This window comes from Lactuca sativa, chromosome 4 (genome assembly GCF_002870075.4).
Source record: "Lactuca sativa cultivar Salinas chromosome 4, Lsat_Salinas_v11, whole genome shotgun sequence".
Taxonomy (NCBI): Eukaryota; Viridiplantae; Streptophyta; class Magnoliopsida; order Asterales; family Asteraceae; genus Lactuca; species Lactuca sativa.
Window position 1 is genome coordinate 348,496,822 of NC_056626.2, and position 8,131 is coordinate 348,504,952.

Genomic DNA, 8,131 nt, shown 5'->3' on the forward strand with positions numbered 1-8,131 from the left:
AATTATTATGGAAAGTATTGCAAGTTAGCAATGTTAATTATAGAAAACAAATGTTTCAATTTGCAAAGATGCAGGGTTTGAAAAGTTGTTTTGCTATAATTAAGGGAGACGAATTCATACTTCATTTCAAATCTAAAAGCTTAGATTGAGTTTTTAATAAAATTTAGTGAAATATATATGAATGCTATGTTGGAATGGTTTAACATAAGGAAATTCTATATATGGAAATGTTAATTGCATTCTTAAATTTTGATTATGATTACGACATCCCTCTTCATAATCAAAATTATGGGAAAATGGCAAATAGAAATATTATAGCAAAAGACTGATCAAGTATCATGTCTTTATGTTAGACATTATGAATCATGTCCCATATGTTTCGGGTATAGGATCGATTGCATATGCTATAATAATATCGTGTTCTAATTTTCCAAATGCCTGGGGCATTAAGAGGGAAAAAGGAATAGAACCGGATATGACTAAAGTGGTTAAACAACTGTTAAGGACAATCTATGGTTCGTCAAGTATTGGTCGCTTAAGGACAGTGGGAAGTATAGTAATGGATGGACCATATTGACATTATTATGAATAGACAGGAGTCTATTAATAATGAGTTGTCATATGGCAAATATGGAATATTTCCATATTGGGGGTTGAAGAATAGATGAGAAAGTTAGAAACTTTTATGCAAGAAGGATGTTCAAAGAAATGTACTTTGAATTTGAGACTTCATTTCCATGGAATTGTCTTGTAAAAATCTCCAAAGGAATATTTTGTAATATCGTTGGTCAAGTCTCTGTGACTTTTGGTACCTAGACATTATAAAAGAATCATTGCATGATAGTTTAGAATCTACTTTCTAGCAGTGACAAGAATTTAGAATTCTTACACTTGCAATATGGATTTGGAATTGTGAAATGAGCATCATTGAAATGTTGTAAATTGATCTATTTCATAAAGTAAGGACCATAGACAAACATAGTATGCATGCTTGGAGCATGGGACAACTATTGTTTTAATTTAAGTATTAAGTTGATTATTCGAAACATTATACAATGAATAATGAGTTATCAATATGGCACTCAAAAGTTTTGGGGCCATATAGGATTAGTATTATTCATGTGTTTCACTTTGCATGTTTTGACTTCCCAAATAACTAGGTTATTCAAACCATCCACAATAGATCATACTTTGAAAGTAGGTATTGAGGCAAGACTGTCATGAATGGGTCTGTAGAGGTATTTTAGTCATAGAACAAGTTGTTGGGTTTTGAGCATTCTAACACTTCCTAAATGTACATGCAACCCTAATAACCTTGGATCTATGTTTGTCTAATTATCATGCAAAGTTGATTTCCATGGCTATGATCCTATTTAGCATACATGGGGAACAATTCTAACTTGAATAATAGATAGAATTACATACCTTGTTGCTGTAAGTGTTCCTTGAAACCTTGTGAGCCTAGCACATCAAGTGTGATGCCTCAAATGCTTCACACAACACCAAATGCAAAGTATAAACTTGAGAGAATACTCTAACACACTCAAAATCGGCCAAGCCCTCTTGTTTCTCTAGTGTAGCCGATTTTGGGGAGAGACATGGTCCTTATATAGTGTGTTGCATTAGGTAAAACCCTAATGTAACATGACTCTTCATTTCTCAATCCACGGGTTAACTCCATGGAGCATCCTATGGGTGGAGCCCAACTTGATAATCCATGGAGTCTTTTAGCCCGCTATATAAGATATGGAAGATTTACATAATCTACCCATATATTTAATTAGTTATTCTTTTGATCACTTAATTAATTCTAAATTAATTCTTGATCAAAACTAATTAAATAATATTATTAATATATTAGAACTTATAATATATTAATAAACCATATGTGTTATTTCTCTCATTTAGTTTATCGAATTGCATGGTGCCATGCAACCCAAATGGACCATGCCGGGTCGGGTCAAGTATTTACCAGAAATAGTTATGGACTTAGACACCTTATCCAACAGTCTCCCACTTGGATAAATCTAATAACTATAACTGCAATACTTCAGGAACCGATCGACAATCATAGCTCTTTCAAGGTCTCTCGGAACTGAGAAGATGTTGATACACCATTTAAGATAAGTGATCATATAATCCTCTGTTCTAGATATCAGCCGGACAAATACATGGAACAATGTCTTACTTATTGTCCAGCAGTTTGTTTCCCGATTTCTGATTTGTTTGACAAAGAACTTAATTGAACACATCAACTTAGTTCTGACCGCGCCCGGTACATAGGTCAAAACAAAATCATCGAGGGGCCCAGATATCAGCTTCTAATCCAAGAAAGAACAGATATACTTCAACTCATATGTTTGTTCTACCACTCATTGAATTACACACAAAAGCATGTTTTATAACATTGAGTTACCAATGCGTTTTCGTACAATCAATGCATAACCAACTCGTAAGTAACAAATCATATCTCTAGGTTTGAAGACTTATATGATATTACCGTCTCACGATCACTCGAGATAAAATTCCATGAAGTGATTGCAGTGAGCGTGGGTTCATTCCAATACTCGGAACTTATGAGCACTCATGATGTGTTGTCTTATATCCTGACACCTACAACCAACTTCATGACAATCTTACTTCATATCTACTTCCAACATATGACTGACTGTGGAAAGTTTGAATAATATGTGAAACCACAACATACTATTCTGGAAGTCAAAACATGCAAAAGAAATTATAGTAAACGATTGACGAAAGATAGTAACACTTTACTCATAAACAAACTCAACTTTTATTCATCATCAAATGTTAATTACACTTTACAAATTTCATAATTTATCTAACTACTAAAACTTATATCATCCTTCAGCCCTATGCTCCGAGCATGCTGGAGATGCTTAACCCTACTCAGTCCCTTCGTGAGGGGATCTGTTGGGTTCTCATCCGATGATACCCTCTTTGCTACGATGATTCCTTCTTCTATGCAATGTCTGATAAAATGATATTTTCTGTCGATGTCTCTAGATCTCCCGTGATCCCTTGGTTCCTTGGCTAAGGCAACAACACTGTCACTATCACAAAAAATTTCCATGGGCTCCTTTATAGCTGGTACAACTCCAAGGTCTCCAATGAAGTTCTTTAGCCATATTGCCTCCTTTGTTGCCTTGCTCGCTGTTATATACTCTGATTCACAAGTGGAATCAGCCACTGTCTCCTGCTTGGAACTCTTCCAAGTGATTGCTCCTCCGTTTAAGGTAAAGACCCAGCCCGACTGAGAGCGGAAATTATCCCTATCAGTCTGGAAGCTAGCATCACTATACCCTACAACTCTCAAGTCATCACTCCCACCGAGGGTAAGGACCCAGTCCTTAGTCCTCCATAGGTACTTGAGGATATTCTTTACCGCAATCCAGTGAGCCTTGCCAGGGTTCCCCTGATACCTGCTAACCATGGTCAAGGAAAAGGATACATCAGGTCGAGTACACGTCATAGCATACATGATCGAGCCTACTGCTGAAGCATAAGGTACTTGACTCATTTCTGCTATCTCAGCCTCGGTACTTGGCCTTTGTGTCTTACTCAATCTGGCGTTACTCTGGATGGGTAACTCTCCTTTCATGGAGTTCTGCATGCTGAATCTCTTCAACACCTTGTCCAAGTATGTACTTTGACTAAGTCCAATTAGTCTTTTACTCCGGTTTCTCAAAATCCTTATCCCTAAAATATAGGCAGCTTCTCCTAGGTCCTTCATAGAGAAACACTTCCCAAGCCAGGACTTAACTTCCTGTAGAGTTGGGATGTCATTTCCTATGAGTAGTATGTCATCCACATACAATACCAAAAAGCTAACTATACTCCCACTAGCCTTGACATAAACACAAGATTCATCTTCATCCTAGAAAAGCCAAATTCCTTGACCTTTTCATCAAAGCAAATATTCCATCTGCGAGGTGCTTGCTTTAATCCATAAATGGATTTCTCAAGCTTACACACTCTATTAGGGTACTCGTTGCTGACAAAACCTTCTGGCTGACTCATTTAAACATCTTTAGTCAACTTTCCATTAAGGAAAGCGGTTTTGACATCCATTTGCCAAATTTCATAGTCATGAAATGCAGCTCTGGCAAACATAACCCTAATATACTTAATCTTGGCTACTGGAGAAAAGGTCTCATCATAATCCACTCCAGGAATTTGAGAGAAGCCCTTTGCAACCAGTCGAGCCTTATAAGTGTGTACATTAACATCCATGTCGGTCTTCTTCTTGAAGATCCATTTGCACCCTACAGTATTACGACCTGGTACATTCTCAACCAAGTTACAAACTTGATTGTCATACATGGATTGTATCTCGCTATCCATATCCTCTTTCCATTTAGCAGACTCAGGGCCTGCCATGGCTTCCGTGTAGCTGTTAGGTTCATCCAGACCTACTAGTGTCTCATCACTAATAAGTGTCTCACCTTCCGCAGTAATATGGAAACCATAGTAATGCTTAGGTGCATTCCTAACTCTCGTGGAACGCCTCAGAGGTATAGACTCATCAATTGGCTCAACATGAGTTTCCTCCTCAAGTTGAGGGCTAGGGTTTGAAGTTCCTTCACCACTTGACTCTTGAAGTTCTTCAAGGTCAATTTTCCTCCCACTGTCTCCTTGGCTTATAAATTCTCTCTCTCGAAAGACTCCTCTTCTTGCTACAAAGACCACATTATCACTAGGTCTGTAGAAGAGGTAACCAAAGGATCTTTGTGGGTAGCCGATGAAAATACACCTCTCGCTTCGGGGTTCTAGCTTATCATGAGACTCGCTCCTCACAAAAGCCTCGCAACCCCAAATCTTGATGTGGTCTAGTTTAGGTACTTTACCAGTCCACATCTCGTGAGGAGTTTTGGCAACTTTCTTTGTAGGGACTAGATTAAGAATATGGGCGGCAGTCTCTAAGGCATACCCCCAGAATGAGATTGGTAGCGAAGCTCGACTCATCATGGAACGAACCATATCCAACAAGGTTCGATTACGCCTCTCAGCCACACCATTCAACTGCGGTGTCCTGGGAGGTTTCAATTGTGAGACAATCCCACATTCCCTAAGATAGTCGAGGAACTCTAAACTAAGATACTCACCACCTCGATCGGATCGAAGCATCTTAATGTTCCTGCCCAATTGATTCTCGACTTCCTGTTTAAATTCCTTAAACCTTTCGAAAGTCTCTGACTTATGCTTGATTAAGTAGACATATCCATATCTACTGTAATCATCAGTAAAAGTCAAATAATAACGATTAACATCCCTTGTGCCATGTTTGAATGGTCCACACACATCCGTGTGTACAAGGTCCAACAAACCTTCACCCCTCTCACAAGAACCTGTGAAGGGCGACTTTGTCATTTTTCCAAGTAAGCATGATTCGCAACTATCATCTGACTTTAGGTCAAATGACTCCAAGACTCCATCCTTTTGGAGTTGGCCTATGCGTTTCTTGCTTATATTTCCAAGACGACAATTCCATAATGATGCTTTATCCAAGTTATTATTAACAGAATCAATACACAATACATTATTTCCTAGGTTATCAACCACAGATACTGTTTCATACACGCCATCACAAGGTAATGCTTTAAAATAAAGAACATTATTAAAGAAAGCATTAATCGAACCAACTTCATTATCAAATGAAAAGGTGAAACCTTGTTTATACAATGCATGAAAGGAAATAATATTTCTTTCCATTTCTGGCGAATAACAAAACTTATTCAAATCTAAACTAAACCCAATAAATAGAGATAAAGTATAAACTCCAATCTTGGTGACAGGTAAAGCTTTCCTATTCCCCATGTTTAAGTTTATTCTTCCTTGTTCCATATTCTCACTTCTTCTTAGTCCCTGCAAATCAGAACAAATATGAATACCACAACCGGTATCAAGGACCCATGAGTTAGAATGGGGTGATTTATTAGATAAGATATTGTAAATACCTACATGGTTGGGTTTAACTTTCCCATCCTTCACATCTTGCTAGTACTTTGAGCAGTTCCGCTTCCAATGTTCCTTTTCATGGCAATAGAAGCATTCAGCCTCTTTTGGGTCAGAAGAAGGAGTGATGAAACATTTCTTGGTTCCACTTGAAGAAGAGCCATCAAGGGTCCTAACCTTGGTACCCTTCAAAGAACTCTTTCTCTTCTTCCCTCCTCCTTTCCCGATTGCCAAGACAGGGGCAGAGTTGGTAGGATTAGGAGTAGTAACAACCGCCTTTCCCTTAAGACCACTTTCCGCAGTCTTTAAGAGTCCTTGAAGTTTGCTGAGAGTGACCTCTTCCTTATTCATGTGGTATGTCATGCGGAATTGATCATAACATGAAGGTAAGGAGTGCAAAATAATATCTATTGCTAGCTCCTCGGGGAAGTTCACATTAAGCTTCAGCAAGCGGTCCACAAATCTTTGCATTTTCTGCATGTGGCCCGTGATGGGTTCTCCATCCTTCATTCGGGTTGTTATCATGGAGGAGATGATTTCATACCTCACTTGTCGTGCACTTTGATGGTATCTTTCCATCAAATCTTGGTGCATTTCAAAAGGGTAGTAGTCCTCGTAGGACTTTTGGAGGTCGGCTGTCATAGTGGCCATCATGATGCATGCCTCCTTGGTGGCATCCCTTTCATGTGCCCTAAAGTCAGCGATCTCTTGAGGAGTAGCAACTATCTCATCAATCTCCTTAAGCTCCTTATCGAGGACATATTCTTTGTCCTCGTAGCGGGTAATCATTCGGATGTTTCTGATCCATTCATTAAAGTTGGATCCATCAAAAGTGACTTTCCCACACAAGTTCATAAGAGAAAAGGAGCCATTAGGATTAGAGCCAAAAGCAGTAGTGTTTGCAGACATCTGAAAAGAAGAAAAGTTTAGTTTAGAAATAAAGATAGTCCTTAATAAAACACCCAAATGTAGTATTAAGGCTAGGACCCAATCACAATATATTATACTTAGAAGAGGTATGTCGTAATCTAAGTAATAACATATTTGAAAGGTAGGTGAATGACGATTCACCAATTTCCACCAAAGTCGAAATATTAAAAATATTTAATTTGGTTCTTAGAAACTCCTAGATTCTTTTGAGATTCAATGAACTTTTCAGAGGCATGTTTCAATCTCGAGTGTGCCCTCTAAGTTTTGTGACTGGATGCCGAGGATCACAAAACGAGGTGTGAAGTAACCATGCAAATTACTTGGTACCCTTAATAAATTACCCCTCAATCGATGTGCCGGTTAACCACACACGTTCCATCGATACTATGATAAATACTAAGTCACTCTTTACCTACCTTGTTAAGTCCAAGTTAGTGTGCCGGTTAACCACACACGCTCCACTAATGACTTAGACAAAGCGTAAAGTGTAATTTCATGGATTAGCACCTTATTCACATTTTTCCTAAAGTAACTAAGATTGGGAATTTAATAAAACATTTAGTTACTTTATAATATTCATCATACTTTTAATGAGAATTTATAAGTCTTTGTCTTACCCGTTCGGCTAACGACCCTCCACCAGTCAAGCAAGCGGTGGGTGAGAGTGGACACCCATTAAGTTGCCATTTTATAGGCAACAACCTTATACCCACCTTATAGAACGGCTTCGTGAATGAGGCGTACTAGCGGTAAGACGACTTTAATCTTATATATATATATATATATATATATATATATATATATATATATATATATATATATATATATATATATATATATATATATATTATTAACTTATAATATTATATGTATAAGGGTTGAATTTTAACTTTTAAAATTCTAAGGGTTGGAACTAAAGTTTAAATCAAGACTTTACTTGTTCCAAAACTTGAGGGCACGTTTTGTAAACTTTCAAAACTTTTCATTTCTTGTAATTTATGAGTTTATTAGGGTATTAAAAATCAAGACTCTTCATTTTATAACCCATGTGTTCTTTTAATGGTTTTTAAACAAAGTGACTTTTGGTTTTCCATAACTTGAGGACAAGTTATGGACTCCATTAAAACACATAATGATCATGAATTAATCTACCACATAGGTTACAAATAATTCCTATGATCATCTAAACGTCATAAGATCAAGAACGTGAATATGGACACTTTCA